Source organism: Myotis myotis, unplaced genomic scaffold, assembly GCF_014108235.1.
Source record: "Myotis myotis isolate mMyoMyo1 unplaced genomic scaffold, mMyoMyo1.p scaffold_m19_p_8, whole genome shotgun sequence".
NCBI lineage: Eukaryota > Metazoa > Chordata > Mammalia > Chiroptera > Vespertilionidae > Myotis > Myotis myotis.
The window spans coordinates 75,238,227-75,256,122 of NW_023416390.1; the positions used below are offsets into that span (position 1 = coordinate 75,238,227).

Genomic DNA, 17,896 nt, shown 5'->3' on the forward strand with positions numbered 1-17,896 from the left:
CATACAATTAATTCACATTTGTTAAATTCATAATTAATTCATATTTGTTAAATTGTTATTAACCTGCATTGCGGTAAACATTTAATTATTATGTCCCACTGATTTCAAAAAGGATTGGAAGAGTTGGCTGTTTTCTCTTCCAGCACTGACCCTGGAGGACGGGTGCTGAGCACAGCAAGGACTTGCCTTTCAGACAAACAGAATGAGGACTCTAGGGCTAGGCGGTGTTCGCCAAGTGCCTTCTCACAGGTCCCAGGCCACGTCACAATTCAATGCGCATGCTTCTCACACACACCCCACATTTATTCCTTAAAGCAACTCAGATGGAAATTCAGTTTGCACGTTTTTTGAGGTAGTTCTTACTCTTTTAGTATTTAAAGATGTGAAATTGGTTCTCTATTTAATATCGTTAGCTCAGATGTTTCTTCTTAATAATTTTGAAAAGATGGAAAGTTTATGATTTATTGTAAATGTGTACATAACACACACATAAACATATGTACACACACGTAAAATCTCAAATGAGTTCTCTCTTCACTCTGGTAACACCCAAAACCATGTAATTTGGACAATACATTATTAGATTCAATTCTGAAGCAGAGATAATAATAAAATCTTTAGAAGATAAGACTTTAGTTAGTACTATAAAATGACTGTGCCATTTCAAATATATAAAAAGGAATCTAGAAAAAATAGCTTTTCTTCCTCTTCTCTGTATAACAAAAAGCCTACAGTGTGGGCTCATTTTTCTCTACAATAGAAGACACATTAATTGGCCAACTTTAAATTCATGGAACTTGGCAACTGCACATAGATTAGCCCAAAACATAGGTATACAATTACTTCTTTAAGATGTCTCAGTTTCTTCCTACAGTGATGCCAACACACGATTTCTGGTCTCCAAGCATTCTAACACCTCACGGCTGAACGGATGTGAGAAGTCACAAAGTGCCAGTGCGCCCCAGTAAAGGGGGGACAGTTCCCCTGATGGCAAAGTACAGCTATTGCCCTAGGGAAGAAAGACAGCAGATGACATTTTCTGTATCATTCCCTGCCTTTCTTCCCCATAGGGGATTCCAACATCAAACAACAGACATGCTTTGGCAGGCTTCAGCATCCTTCACCTCCACCAACTGACTTGCTCATAGATATTTGTTGGCTCAAGAGAAACATTATTGGCAAAATAATTGGTTGAGTACTGACATAACTTTTTCTTTTACAGAGCCTGAAAACCAAGAGGATGCCAGACAGTGTTCCTGATTTCGCCCCTCCTTACAGTAAGAACAATGAACAGCTTTCCAAGAAGGAGACACCACAGAGAGGATCCACCAGGGTGACACTGAAGCACCCCCTGAGCCTCAGGCTCCCCCCGTGGGAAAGGTCTTCCTGAGCCGCCGGTTCCTCCAGCGGGAAAAGAGACCCCAAGAGGGACCACAAGTGCCCCCAGAATTGTGGGTAGCTTTGTAGGAGCCCTTATGCAGGGATTGCAGGGGAACATGCAGGGCGCAACCAAAATTGGCCCCAAAGTTGACCATAATAGAGCCCACCTACCCACGGGGCAGTGAGAAAGGGCTTACCATAACCAGCACACAGATCTTGGCAGACCAAGTTCATTCCTGCAAGTGTCCAAGTAGTAATCCCAGCCACTGGCTTTGCCCATCTGCGGAACCAAGTTGGGGGCATACTCCGACTAGGGAAATCAGTGGGGTGCAGATCTGCTTGACTGGGATCCACAAAGGAAGAGTTTTGCTGACGCCCAAGCCCAGTTTGCTCACATCAGGAAAGGAAGATAAGACATGGCCCCATCCTCTGTGGAGAGTGTCTTCTGGCTCCATCTGACAGGAAAGGAAGGCTGGCAACAACCCCTGGAGTTGTGTGGGCCATCAGCACTTGACTGTATGCGGAGTAACTCCAGGGGCCCTGTTCAGTCAGGGAACTTGGGGTACAGGCCAGCTTGAGTTAAGGCAACAAATAAATGTACTGCCGTTGGAGCTCCTTTTTCACCCACGCCTCAGCAGGAAAGCTAATTCATCATCAAAACATAGCCCTGCTCATCGCTGAATACAGCCTTCGTTCTGCCCAACCAGGGAACCAAACCAAGCATCCAGGAAGCTGCACAGCCCTACATACAGTGGGACTTGAACTGGGAGTACCATTGCTTCCCTTGTCTGCAGAGCAACACGCTGGCCTTGCCTGACCAGAGAATTCAGTCACACTTGGCTTAATGCAGAGCTGTGCAATTCCTGGCTCAATACCAATGTGCTACCAGGGCAGGGAAGCCAATGCATAGCTCCATCCACAACTGGACATAATATCCAGTCCCGACCATATAGTAAGCCTGACCAGAAATTCCAGGCATCCTCAGAGGCCAGCCTACAGCATCACTTGAGTAGGAAACCAAGCCAGCAGTCCTATCCAACTATTCTCAGCCAGTGGCACACCACCCTGATTCCCATCTTCACAGCTTGAACACTTGATTTGCCCCCAAATTGACCATAATAGAGGCCCACCTACCCAGGGACATTATCAGTAGATACACCCAGAACCCAAGTTTGCCAAAGCAAACTTGTAAAGACTGGAAGATAAGCTCAATTACTCAAATATGCAGATATCAATGTAAGGAATCAAGAATCAGAAAAAAAATCAGGTAAATGTGACACCACCAGAAGAACCTAACAAAGCTCCAATAACTAAACCTAAAGAAATGGAGATCTATGACCTTTCAGACAGAGAATTCAGAATAATCCTCTTAAGGAATTTTAGTGAACTCCAAAAAAAAGCACAACAGACCACTAAATGATACTAAAAAACAAAACAAAACAAAACAAAAAGCACAGTGCAAAATAAATAAATAAATAAATAAAACCTACAACCAAGAAAATCAACAAGGATATAGCAACCATCAAAAAAAAAAAAAAATCCTAGAGTTGAAAAATATAATAACTGAATGAAAGAATTAAATGGAGTTTCAAATGTAGACTCAACCATGCAGAACAAAAACAAATAAGTAGCTTAGAGTATAGGACATTGAAAATTACCCAGAGGGGCAAAAAGAAAAAAGAATGAAGAAAGCCTACAGGAATTACAAAAAACAAACACATTTTGCATTATGGGAATTCCAGAAGGAGAAGAGAAAGAGAAAGGGACATAAAGTAGATTTAAAGCAATAATGGCTGAAAACCTCCCAAACGTGGGGAGAAAAAGGACATACATATCCATGAGGCCTGAAGGACCCCAAAGAGTTGGAACCTGAATAGGACTCACTAAGACACATTCTAACCAAATTCTCAAAAGTGAAAGACAAAAAAAGAATTTTAAGAGCAGCAAGAGAAAAGACAGAAGTTACATACCACGGAATCCCCATAAGACTATCGGCAAATTTCTCAACAAAAAAAATTTTGGCCAGGAAAGAATGAATTTACATATTCAAAATATTAAATAAAAATAACTGTGTGCCAAGAACTCTATAGCCAGCAAAGCTGTCCTTCAAAACTAAATGAGGAATACAGAACTTGCCCTATAAAACAAAAGCTGAAGAAATTCATTTCCACCAGACCTGACTTACAAGAAATTCTAAAGGGAATTCATTGAGTTCAAGGAAAAGAATGCTAATTAACATAATGAAAACATAGAAAGATACTATAAATCTCCCTGGTAATGATAAATAAAGAGTCATAATTAGATTCTGCATCATGGTAATAGTGGTGCACAATTCACTTACAACTCTATCTTAAACATTTTTTAAAAGTGTAGTAAAAAAAAAGAATACAGTAATTTGTTATTAGTTATATAACACAAAAATATGTACATTGTGACACAAATAACCTAACATGTGAGGGGTAAGTAAAAGTTTAAAGTTTGCTGATTATATTAAAGATACATTGTTACCAGTTTAAAGAAGGGTGTTATGTTTTAAGATGTTTTATGTAAGCTTCATGGTAACCACAAGGGACAATCCTGCAGGAATTACACAAAATACACGATAAAGAAGTCAAAGCATCTGATACCAAAAAGACACCAAAACACAAACACACACAAAGACAGCAGGATGAAAACAGTGAACAACGGAACTACAAAACACCCAGAACACAATGAACAAAATGGCAATAGCAAGACCTTACCTAGCAATTGTTACTTCATACAAAGCAGATTAAATTCTCTAAGCAAAAGACATAGAATGGCTGAATGGATAAAAAAAATAAGATCTAATAATATGCTGCCTACAAGAGACTTACTTTGCCCTAATGACACACACAGATTGAGTGAAGAGATGGAAAAGGAAATGTGAAGCAATGGTAACCAAGTAACAACAATAAAACACAAGGGGTAGTTATACTTGCACTAGAGGCCGGTGCATGTAATTCATGCATAGTAGGGTCCCTAAGCCTGGCCAGCGATCAGGGGGGATTGGGACTTTCAAAGCTGCTGGCCTGGGCCTCCTTTCCCTGGCTGCCTGCTGCCAGCCAGGGGACCTCCCTTCCTGGGCTGCTGGATGACTGCCAAGGGCCTCCCTTCATTCCATGCTTCCCCCTGGTGGTCACCACACGTCATAACGAGTGATCCAACTCCCAGTCTAGCTCCCGCGGGGACACTTCTCATATTAGCCATATATGACAAAGTAAACTTTAAACTGAAAATGGCACAAAGAGACAAAGAAGATTATTATACCATGATAGAGGGGTCAATACATCAAGAAAATATAATAATTGTAAATAGTTACGAACCCAACATTAAAGCATCTAAATATTTAAAGCAAAAACCAACAGAGTAAAAATGTAAAAAAAACAGTAACAATAATAGTTGGGGACTTAAATATCCCACTCTCAACAATGGGTAGAGAATACAGACAGAATGAATAAGAAGACAGGGGATTTGAATAACACTAGAAACCAAATAAATATAGCAGACATAGAGCATTATATTAATCATCAGCAGAATACACATTCTTTTTTTTATAGTTTATTGATTTTTTACAGAGAGGAAGGGAGAGGGATAGAGAGTTAGAAACATCGATGAGAAAGAAACATCGATCAGCTGCCTCCTGCACACCCCCTACTGGGGATGTGCCCACAACCAAGGTACATGCCCTTGACGGGAATCAAACCTGGGACCCTTCAGTCCGCAGGCTGAAGCTCTATCCACTGAGCCAAACCGGTTAGGGCAGAATACACATTCTTAAGTTCACATGGAACATTTTCTAGAATAAGCCATATGTTAGGCTACAAAACAAGTCTTAGCAAATTCAAGAAGATTAAAATCAAATTGAGTATTCTCTCTGACCACATTGGCATGAAACTGGAAATCAAAGAAAACTAGAAAATTCACAAACACATGGAAATTAAACAAAACTCTCCTGAACAACCAACGGATCCAAGAAAAAAAATTTAAGGGGATAGAAGAAAGTTTGTTGAGACAAACAAAATTAGAAAAACAGCACAAAAGTACTTTGGGGATATAACAAAAGCAGTTCTAAGAGGGAAGTTCATAGCAAAACCACCTATATTAAGAAGCAAGAAATATCCTAAATAAAAAATCTAACTCTACACCTTAAGGAATTAAAAAAAGGACAATGTTAACAGAAGGAAGAAAATAATAAAGATTAGAGCAGAAAGTTTTAAAAATAGAGAACATAAAAACAATACAAATGATTGGTTAGTTCTGTGAAATGATAAAGAAACTTGACAAACCCTTAGCTAGACTAATCAAGGAAAATAGAAAAAAATAAATATAAATGGGGTAAGTACAATTTCTTTGAACCATAAAAATTCAAAGGAACTTAAGAGGCCAACAAATTGAACAATCTAGAAAAAAAAATAGAAAAATTCTTGGAAACAAGCCACTTTTCAAGACTGAATCAGGAAGAAAAAGAAAAATCTAAATATATCAATTATAGTAAGTACACTGAATCAGTAATATCAATTCTCTCAACAAAGAAAAGATCAGAATGAGATGGCTTCACTGATGAATTTTATCAAACATTTAAATAAGAATTAACACCAATCCTTCTCAAAGTTTTCCAAAAACTGAAAAGGAGGGAATAACTCCTCACTCATTTTGAGGTAAGCATTATCCTAATACAGTGGGGCCTTGACTTACGAGTTTAATTCATTCCGTGACGGAGCTCGTAACTCAAATTACTTGTATGTCAAATCATAAAGTGAACGAGTGAGACACGTGATGCTGGGCTGATGTTGTGGTGTTCACTGTGACATTCGCTGTAATAACTAGCGGTGGGGTATCTGAAGCTGGCTCGTAACCCGAATTTTAGCTCGCAACTCAAAGCAAAAAATCGGCCGAGAGATGGCTCATATCTCGAAAAACTTGTTAGTCAGGACACTCGTAAGTCAAGGCCCCACTGTACCAAAAACCAGGAAAGGATGCCACTAGAAAAGAACACAATAGGCCACTATCACTGATTAATATAGAGGTAAAATTTCTCAATAAAAGACTAGCAAACCAAATTCAGTAGCACACTAAAAAGTTCATCTACCATGATCAAAAGTGGGATTTATCCCTGAAATGGAAAGATGGTTCAACATTATACCGGACATTAATGTAATGAAAGAAGCCCTAGCTGCTTTGGCTCAGTGGATAGAGCATCGGCCCTGGGACTGAAAGGCTGTGGTTTCTATTCTGGTCAAGGGCATGTACCAGAGACATGCCCTTGGGTGTAGGCTCGATCCCAGCCCTGATCAATGCATGTACAGGAGGCAACCAATCGATGTGTCTCTCTCACATTGATGTTTCTCTCTCTGTGTCTCTATCCCTCCCTTCCACACTCTGTAAATATCAATGGAAAAATATTCTTGAGTGAGGATTAATAAAAAATAGAGAGAGAGAGAGAAAAGACTAATATGAACATCTCAATTGATAGGAAAAATCATTTGACAAAAGTTCAACATTCATTCATGATAAAAACTCCTAACAAATTAACATAGAAGGAACATATCTCAACATAAAGGGTGACCACTTTTCCTGTCCCTAGTCAACACAGTACCAGAAGTCCTAGCTAGAGCATTCAGTTAGGCAAGAAAAATATATCAAAGGTATGAGAACTGAAAAAAAAAATAAGTAAAATTGTCTCTCTTTGCAGATGGTATGACTTTTATATATTTAGAAAAAATCCTAAAGACTTAACAAAAAATACTGTTAGATTTAATCAATAAATTTGGTAAAATTGCAGGGTATGAAATTAACACACACAAATCAGCAGCCTTTCTATACACTAACAACAAATCTCCTGCAAAAGAAATAAAGTAAATTGATCCCGTTTATATTTCATCTAAAACAAAAAGATATACTTAAATTTAACTAAGAGGTGAATGATCACTACTTTAAAAATGACAAGACGTTGAATCTATAGATTCAATGCAAACCCTATTAAGAATCCAATAACATGTTTTACAGAAATTTAAAAAAGCTTTCCTAAAATTTATTCGGAAGCACAAAAGACCCTGAATAGTCAAAGAAATCCTTAGAAAGATAATACAGGGGCATCTGCCCTGGCCCATGTTGCTGAAGGATTACGGGTTTGATTCTTGATCAAGGGAACATACCTGGTTGCAGGTTTGGTTGGGGCATGTACGGAAGCAACCAATTGATGTCTCTCTCTCATATCAATGTTTCTCTCTCTTTCTCTCTTTCTCTCTCTTCCCTTCCCCTCCCTCCCTTCCACACTCTCTGGAAAACAGTGGAAAAAATGATAAAAAGCAATAACAAACAGAAAGCATCACTCTCTGATTTCAAGCTATACTAAAAAGGCACAGTCATCCAAAGAGTTTGGTATGGCCAGAAAAACAGACAAACAGAGGAATGAGATAGAATTGGGAGCCCAGAAAGAAACCCAAGTATATACAGTTAACTAATATCTGTCAAGGGTACCAAGAATAACAATGAAGAAAAGACAGTCTTTTCAACAAATGGTCCTGGGATAATTGGATATTCACATGTAAAAGTGAAACTGGACCATATCTTACTACATTCATATAAATTAACTCAAAATGGATTAAAGACTTAAATGTGAGACCTGAAACCATGAAAATCCTGGAATTAAACATAGGCATAAATCTCCTTGGCATGGGTCTTAATGATTCTTTTAACAACACCTAAGCACAAGCAACAAAGTAAAAAATAAACAAGTAGGACCACATCAGAAAAAGCTTCTGCATAGCAAAAGAAACCAGCAGCAAAATGAAAACTTACACAGTTGCCAAAAATATCTGTAAACAATATATCGGATGAGGGGTTAATATTCAAACAATGTGAAGAACTCATACAATTCAATAGCAAAACAAAACAAAACAATTTTAAAAATGGGTAAAAAAGATCTGAATATTCATGTCTCCAAAGAAGAGACACAAAAGGCCAACAGGTGCCTAAAACAACATTCAACATCACTAGGTATTAGGGAAATGCAAATCAAAACACAATGAGAACTATCCTCATGCCTGTTAGAATGGTCATCATCAGATAATGTAATTTTCCCTGTGAAGTGAAGTATCCTGTTCTTTTGTAGTTCACTGTTTTCAATCCATGATAGGGGCACATTGGTGGACTTTAATAACATCCACTAACCCCTAATTAAGCAAATGTTTTCTTAAGAAAAATGTGATTTATTGAATAAAGAGCTATAACAGTTCTTCCAAAATAATGAGTATGTGAGTGTGTACGTGTGTGCGTGTGTGTGTATATAAATGTGCATACTTCTAACTTTACACAAAGCCATCTTTGAATTCTCTTTTTAAAATATATTTTCATTGATTTTAGAGAGGAAGGGAGAGGGATAGAGAGACAGAAACATCAAGGACAAGAGAGAATCATTGATCAGCTGCCTCCCACCTGCCCCCTACTGGGGATCGAGCCCTCAACCCAGGCATGTGCCCTTGACCAGAATCAAACCTGGGACCCTTCAGTCCGCAGGCCAATGCTCTACCAGCTGAGCCAAACCGGCTAGGGCCATCTTTGAATTCTTAGCATAATGACATTTTTTTTCTTTTGACTTAGGACAAAAATAATTTCCTACAAAATTATCAATTAATATTGGCTTTTCAGAAACTCTCCATCTTTTCACAATGGAGACACTAAAGCAGAGTTGGAACTGCACCTGAGTGAACATTACCTTCAGGAGGCAGCACTGAGGGGTGGGGAGGGGAAGGGCATTTCTTTGACATCAATGGGAGAGGATAGACGGGTTATCATTTTGTGACTAGAATTCATAAAACCCCTATGATATTTTTTTTTATTAAATCTTTATTGTTCAGATTGTTACATTTGTTCCTCTTTTTTCCCCCCATAACTCCCCTCCTCCCAGTTCCCGCCCCACCCTCCGCCCTCACTCCCCACCCACTGTCCTCTTCCATAGGTGCACGATTTTTGTCCAGTCTCTTCCCGCATCTCCCACACCCCTTTCCCCCCCCAAGAATAGTCAGTCCATTCCCTTTCTATGTCCCTGATTCTATTATGATCACCAGATTATTTGTTCACTTGATTCTTAGATTCACTTGTTGATAGATGCATGTTTGTTGTTCATAATTTGTATCTTTACCTTTTTCTTCTTCTTCCTCTTCTTAAAGGATACCTTTCAGCATTTCATATAATCCTGGTTTGGTGGTGATGAACTCCTTTAGCTTTTCCTTATCTGTGAAGCTCTTTATCTGACCTTCAGTTCTGAATGATAGCTTTGCTGGATAAAGTAATCTTGGTTGTAGGTTCTTGGTATTCATCACTTTGAATATTTCTTGGCACTCCCTTCTGGCCTGCAAAGTTTCTGTTGAGAAATCAGCTGACAGTCGTATGGGTATTCCCTTGTAGGTAACTGAGTTTCTTTCTCTTGCTGCTTTTAGGATTTTCTCTTTGTCTTTTGCTCTTGGCATTTTAATTATGATGTGTCTTGGTGTGGTCCTCTTTGGATTCCTTTTGTTTGGGGTTCTCTGTGCTTCCTGGACCTGTAAGTCTATTTCTTTCACCAGGTAGGGGAAGTTTTCTGTCATTATTTCTTCAAATAGGTTTTCAATATCTTGCTCTCTCTCATCTTCTGGCACCCCTATAATTCTGATGTTGGTACGCTTGAAGCTGTCCCAGAGGCTCCTTACACTATCCTCATATTTTCGGATTCTTTTTTCATTTTGCTTTTCCAGTTGGGTGTTTTTTGCTTCTTCACATTTCGAATCTTTGACTTGATTCTTGCGCTCCTCTGGTCTGCTGTTGGGTGCCTGTACAATATTCTTTATTTCAGTCAGTGTATGCTTAATTTCTAGTTGGTTCTTTATCACAATATCAAGGGTCTCATTAGATTTCTTGAGGATCTCACTACATTTATCGGCGGTCTCACCAGTCCTTTCGAGGGCCTTACTAAGTTTATCGGCAGCTTCTAGACAGTTCTTGAGAGACCTTAAAAGTGTGGTTTTGAGCTCTATATCTTCCATTTCTGACATTTGCGTCCTGTTTCTTTGTCTCTGCATTTTTTTATCTTTTCTTGGTGCACCCCCTAGTGGTCTTTGTTCGAAGTCTTGTTGTAGTTAAGCCTTGATGTCGGTCGGCAATACCGGGGGTGATTTGACCTCCAGGGTAACTGGCTATGAGAGTCAGCTGTGTCTGCAGTGGGAGAGCTTCTGTGCTGGATCTCTAGGGCGGTGCTAATCTAGCGTTTGCCTGAGGCTATCCGGCAAATGGCTCTGTGCAGGGTTTGGGCGGGGCGGGTCCCCGGGGATCTACAGGGTGGGCCTGAGCGAGCAGTTATGGCTGCTCTCAGTTCCTTCCCTAGGGACTCTGCCTCACAGAGTCCCAGCAACCGCTGCAAACCTCGGAGAGAAAGTTGCCTTCAAGTTCCGACCGAAGCCAGACAGTCCCGCTTCTCCCGTTTGAGTTTGGGTCCCTAGAGACTCGCCCGGATCTGGAGCTCAGAGTCTGAAACTCCCTCCCGATTGAAAACAACAACCGCGCCCTCCGCCTCCAGCCCGCTCCGCGTGCACTCCGCACCTGAGTATTTCACTTCAGCACTGCGCCTCCTCTGAGTCTGGGTATGATATTCTCTTTCCTCCTAGTTGTAGAATTTCCACTCAGCCAGCCTTCCTGTGGTTCTGGATGATGTCCATTCCGTCTTTTAGGTGTACCCTTGAATTGGTTGTTCGAGGCAGCAATCTCCGGCGTTAGTCTATGCCGCCATCTTGGTTTTCGCATTCCCCCAATGATATTTTTAATAATGAGAAGTAATGCGGGGCCTTGGAAATCCCTGTACTCACACGTGCCGACTGTGCTCACCAGTGGCTCCTGCAGCAGGCTTTTGAAACAGGAATCCTTCACTCATCCTGACTGCCCTCTGTTTGGGAACAGACTCTGCTGCTGCCAAACCCGGTCACAGTGTAGTTGCACAGTGGAACCAGTAGAGGGCGGCACACTAGAAACTATGTAAGGAGAATGAATAAGGATGGAGGAGAGCAGGGTGGGAGAAGAATACGAAATTGATTGCACTGCACAATCAGGAGCCAGGCCAAGGGAAACAGCTTCACACCGCAATGAATGCCTTTGGTGACATGACCAATGAAGACTTCAGGCAGGTGTAGAATGGCCTTCACAACCAGAAGCTCAGGAGGGGGATGTGTTCCAAGAACCCCCCTTAGCTGAGACCCCCGTCTGTAGATTGGAGAGAGAAAGGCTATGCAATTCCTCTGAGGGGCCAGGGTCAGTGTGGGGATAGCAAAGGCCTGGACTCAGAGGAATCCTATGCATATCAAGTAAGGAATGAATCCTGCAAAAACAAGCCTGGGTTTTCTGCTGCCAATGACACTGGCTTTGTGGACACCCATGTGCAGGAGAAGCCCCTTACGAAGGCAAGTGTGGGGCCATCTCTGTTGCTATAAATGTGAGCTACAGATTTTTCCAGTTTTATGCAAAAGGCATTTATTATGAACCAGAATGCAGCAGCAAAGACCTGCGTCATGGTGTTCTGGTGGTTGGCTACGGCTTTGAAGGAGCAGAACTGCATAAGTATTGGATTTTCAAGAAAAGGGGTACAGCTTTGGGCATGGGTGTCTACATAAAAATGGTCAAAGACCAGAACAACCACTTTGGAATTGCCACCATGGTCAGCGAGGCTACTGTGTGAGATGACGGTGATTAAGAGAGATGTGATTAAGAATAGAATATCCAGAGGAGAAATTTGGTCTTATAACTCACCAGATCTTATTTTGTGGAATAAAACACTTTAATTACTGAAGATCTAAGCTGTGATTTAAATCGTGTGACATTTTACACTGGTACAATATTACCACTTCTTTAATTATTTGTGCAAACAGTTTTGTATGATTGACTTGCCTAATAACTTTTAAATGTTGATGTTTGAAAAGGATGTATTAAGTTTCATATTTTAAAATAAAGCTTACTTTCAAAGTAAAAAAAGGTAATGTAGCCTTAAAGTTAAAATGCTATAAAGTCAGATAAATGTCAGATTAGAATCTTAGTTGTGCCACATGCATTGCTTAACTGTGGTATGTTATTGCACAGCTTTGTGACTTTTCCCCGGTCTGTATGATGGAACTGGTCAAGTTTAGTTCAGAATTAGCTGTGATGACTGACGATGCAAAGACAGCCCTAACGCAGAGTGGGTCTATGGTAAGTAGGTGCACTTAAGAATGTTTCTAGGAAGGAAGTCATCTGAAGACGGTACTTTAAAGAAATTCATATGCAAGTCAGAGCCTTTTCAGTTCAACTAAGAAAGGGACCCTTTCATTTAATCATTTTGTATCTCAATGGCTGCCAGGCCAAACTTTATATTTCTGCTTTATATCAAATAGGAGATACTTGGTCACTGACTTCAAGAATTTTGAACAATTCTTCTCTTATTATACCCCTGATATCTTCTTAATCCACTCTTTAATTTCTGCTAAGGTCAAGACAACACAGGAACCTGCTCCCTCTACCCTCTAAGTATTTAATCAGGCGGTTTCTCATTCCTGGAATGTCCGTCCCACTTTCTTCGGCAAAATCTTCAACCTGTGTCTTTCAAGATTTTTCTATAGGATCATGACTCCAGGGCAATCAAATTATGTCTCTGAGTTGTGAATGCTAAGCATTTATAACAAACAATCTATGGTGGCTTCCACTCCATCAACACAGCAAAACAGCACCCAGTTCAACTCTTCCCATGAGGCAGATCACCAGATAGTTGCTAACTGACTTACAAATCAATAAAGAGATTTCCTAGTGAAAAATGTTAAACATTTTTAGTGTATGTATGAGGTAACTATAGTCAACTAGATAAAAGACTGAGTTAGTCCACGGAGGGTTAACTTATTCAAATACTGTATAAATAAAGCTCAATGATTTCAACACGAGAGTCACTATCTACCTTTTATCTTATAACTGAAATCTAGATATGATATAAGCAGTATAAGAAAAAATCTGAGCACGAAATGGAAAGTTAATATAATGCAGAGATATGCAATTTTTAAAGAAATGGGAATTTGGGGACAGTATTAAGGCAAAAGAGAGGGAAGAAAAAAAGTAATGGGAACAATGATATGGAGTCAAATACGTAGGGTGTCCCAAAAAATGTATACACACACTTTGAATAATTATAAAGGCAGTGTTTATTAAAATACATTTCATTTTCAAACGTGAGCTATAATCTGTTAAAAGTATGTATACATTTTGGGGGGACACCTTGTATATAAACTAAGGCAGGAAACAGGAAAAAAAATCTAGAGATGGACAATGACATTTAACTATAGTTAGTGAATTGTCAAGAATTCAATTTGTGTTAGATGTTATGGAGAATGATGGAAGACAAAGAGTAAAAGCCAATAGGTTCTTCCAAAACGTAAAAAATAACTGGAAAGGGCACATACACAAAGAAAGTGTTTTAAAACACCTCATGAGACAAAAGAGGACGTATATACTGAGTGGCCAGATTATTATGACCACCTGATGTTTGTAGGCAAATTAGCTATAATTTCACGCTGAAGTTGCTAGAGGGCCAGACCATTATAAATAGGGAAGCAGGTTGTTTACCACAACAGTAGAAGTGATTTTTTTCTGAAGATATGCGTAAACAACGCGATTTAACAGCCTACGAACGTGAGATATATTTGAATGTGAGTGGCCAGAGTATTATGACCACCACATCAGTACTTCGTTGGGCCACCTTTTGCCTTCAATACTGCGGCGATTCTTCTTGGCATTGACTCCACGAGATGTTGAAAGGTGATGTGAGGAACCTGACACCATGCCTGATGAATAGCACTGTCCAGTTCTGTGAGATTTGATGGTTGTGGAACCAGCTGCCTGATGGTTCTTTTAACTTCATCCCACAAATGCTCAATTGGATTGAGATCTGGTGATTGTGGGGGCCACCTAAGCAAGGTAAAGTCTCCCTCATGTTCTTGAAACCACTCCTGCACAATACGAGCACCGTGGCATGGCACATTGTCTTGTTGGAAGAAGCCATCTCCATTGGGAAACACCAGTGGTTGGCAAACTGCGGCTCAGGAGCCACATGCGACTCTTTGGCCCCTTGAGTGTGGCTCTTCCACAAAAATACTGACTTCTGCGCATGGGCCGCGATGTTTCAATCGCACTGTACATGCACGCCCGCACGTGGTGTTTTGTGGAAGAGCCACACTCAAGGGGCCAAAGAGCCACATGTGGCTCACGAGCTGATGTTTGCCGACCACTGGGATACACCATCAACATGATAGGATGAACTTGATCAGCAACGATACTTAGGTATGTTGTGCTATTCAGACGTTGTTCCACACGAATTAAAGAGCCAAAATCATGCCAGGAAAACATGCCCCAAACCATAACACTGCCCCCACTAGCTTGAAGGGCTGTACTCATGCATGTGGGGTGCATGCTTTCATGCTGTTTCCACCAAATTCTCACTCTGCCATCTGCATGATGCAACTGGAAATGTGATTCATCAGACCACATGACTTTTTTCCAATGCTCGACTGCCCAATCCTTGTGTTCCTGTGTGAATTGGAGATGTTTTATCTTGGTAACTGCAGACAGCAAAGGTGTTCGAACAGGCCTTTGGCTTCCATATTCCATAGGATGCAGTGTACGGCTAATTTGCCTACAAATGTCAGGTGGTCATAATAATCTGGCCCTCACGTTGAAATATATACCATATTCAAAGGCTGTTATATCACATTGTTTACCCATATCTTCAGAAAAAAATCACTTCTACTGCCATGGTAAACAACCTGCTTCCCTATTTATAATGGTCTGGTCCTCTAGCAACTTCAGCGAGAAATTATAGCTAATTTGCCTACAAACGTCAGGTGGTCATAATAATCTGGCCTCTCAGTGTGTGTGCTGAGATACAGCAGTTGAAAGGGAAGAACATGGACTCTGGAGTCTCCTATGTCCTATTCTGACACTGAAGGGTCGCATACTCTTGTGCAGCTCAGGTGACCCACTCTAAACCTCAGTCTCCTCATCTGTAATGATCTCGAAGATATTTAGAGTACTTTGTGATTCTAGTTCATTGGGGAGGCATAGCTCATAATCTTGATGTAAAACTTTTTGGAAGAAAATAATTTCGAGGAGGAACATAAAGGAGGTGTGAATGGATATTGACAAAGTGTTTAAAAGGAAATCCCAGGCAAAGCAAAAGCCATGTACAAAAGTCCAAGCTAGAAATGAGAGTCATATGTGTAAGGCAAAACTTATACCTGGTAGGTTGAAATGTGGACTTAGAGAGAAATAACAGTAATGAGATGGAAAAGAAGATAGGGACGTGGAGATTAGCTGCTCCATTGAAGACAGGGCAACAGCAAAAGCACATAGGAATAAAATAATAAAGACAGTATCTGGAGAATGAGCACAATTATTTCTTAAAGGCAAAAGGAAAAGTTTTGATCAAGGGGAACAATGAAATTGAAATGCAATTAAAAGTCAGGAAAGTTGCCCTACCGGCATGGCTCAGTGGTTGAGCATCAACCTATGAACCAGGAGGTCCCAATTCAATTCCCTGTCATGGCACATTCCCAGGTTGCGGGCTCGATCCCCGGTGTGGGGTGTGCAGGAGGCAGCCGATCAGTGATTCTCTCTCATCATTGATGCTTCTATTTCTCTCTCCCTCTCCCTTCCTCTCTGAAATCAATAAAAATATGTTTTTAAAAAAGTCAGAAAAGTAGAAAGAATAGATCTTGGGTTGGTAAATAGGAGATAAAAGTAAGTGGGAGTAAGAAAAAGAATGAGTAGGTGATTTAGAAAAAGTAGATTAAGGTTAGGACATAGATAAATAGTCAAAGATTTGAGCATATCTTCTGAATTGGAGCCTTCAGCATGGCATGAGAATGGGCATTTCAGGGTCATTAAAACAGCCAAGAGAGTTTGGCTTCTGCCATTGCTTTAGCTGCCAAACTCAAAGCATCTCTAAGCAGGACAAGTGCAGAAGAGGAAGTGAAATTGTTGGAGATTTCTGATGAAATATTTCTTCCTCCTGAGGCCAAAACCAATTAATTGGTCTATAATTGGTCTTCTGGCGGTACTGAATGCAATGCAATCCTAACAAGAATTATCTTAGCTAACATTTAGGGAACGCTCCATGCACCGGGAACCATGCTGTGTTTAAAGGCACAATTTCATTTAGTGATTCCTATGAAAGGATAAAGTAAGATGTACATGGCCAGAAAATATGACTCCATCCTGTTCATCGCATCTTCATTTGCATATGAAAGTCAACCATCCTCATAAGGAAGAGTATTAAAAAACCGGGTGCTGAGGGCAAAAGAATACTCTTCCTGAGGTGTCAGCACACAGGAAGGTACCTGGAGGAGCATCATTATCACCTCACACAGGAGAGTCCAAATGAATCCACAGCATTAAAAAGAAATCAGGGAAATGCTAAACTGGAAAGGACTGCAGTGCATGAAAGTTAAATGAGACAATATAATAGAACACACGCTCTAAAACCTTCAGCCTCTCATTTTTATTCTATAATGTAAACACAATATTTTCACCTGGAGGGTGGATGAGGAACAGCTGAGGATAGCTTAGTTCTCATGAGCAGTAAAATAAAGAAACATCACTCATATTTATAATTAACTAGGTTGTCTGTAACAACTATGGGAGACACCCTTTCCAAATGCAATGGCTGGCTGTTGAGGTTTCCTTCTTGTCAAAATAAAATAAAATAAAAGCAACTGCAAAGGTATTTCTCTGATTAATGTTTAAAATTCATTTACTTTAGCATAAGCTCACATTTTCATGTAAAGTCTTAATTTGATCATAATTAGCACAGACTACAGGACTTAATTAGGACTAATCATTCCTTAATGCAATCAGAACCCCAGAAGAACAATATAAACAGATTTTTATTGGTATTAGTGATGCAAACTTGTATACTATAGAGCCAATTAACCTGTGACAATGCTTCCAATATCTATAATAACAAAAGCTTAATAAAATGCTAATTAGACCAGACAGCCGAACAACCTTCTGGACGTCATTCTGGAGCTCCTCCCGGACAACCTTCTGGATGAAGCCATGGTGGTGGGGGCCAAGGCAGAGGCAGTTAGGGGCGACCAGGCAGACTGGTTAGGGGCGATCAGGCAGGCAGGAAGAGTGGTTAGGGGCGATCAGACAGACAAGTGGTTAGGGACAATCAGGCAGGCATGCAGAATGGTTAGGGATGATCAGGCAGGCAGGCAGAGTGGTTAGGGGCAATCAGGCAGGCAGGCAGGCAAGCGGTTAGGAGCCAGCAGTCCTGGATTGCAAGAGGGATGTCCGACTGCCAGTTTAGCATAAACTGGCAGTCGGACATCCCCTGAAGGGTCCCGGACTACAAGAGGGTACAGGCCAGGCTGAGGGATCCCCTCCACCCCATGCACATATTTTGTTCACTGGGACTCTAGTATAAAATAAAGATAAATGATGGGTGCATTACCAA

General features: G+C 40.4%; 1 protein-coding gene and 1 pseudogene across 1 annotated transcript in view; one reads left to right on the forward strand and one right to left on the reverse strand.

Moving 5' to 3' along the window:
* The window catches only part of THSD7B (thrombospondin type 1 domain containing 7B), a 755,959-nt gene that overhangs the window by 638,797 nt on the left and 99,266 nt on the right, over positions 1-17,896 (reverse strand). The gene's annotated exons all lie outside the window — the stretch shown is intronic.
* LOC118661449 lies at positions 8,313-12,103 on the forward strand (annotated as a pseudogene).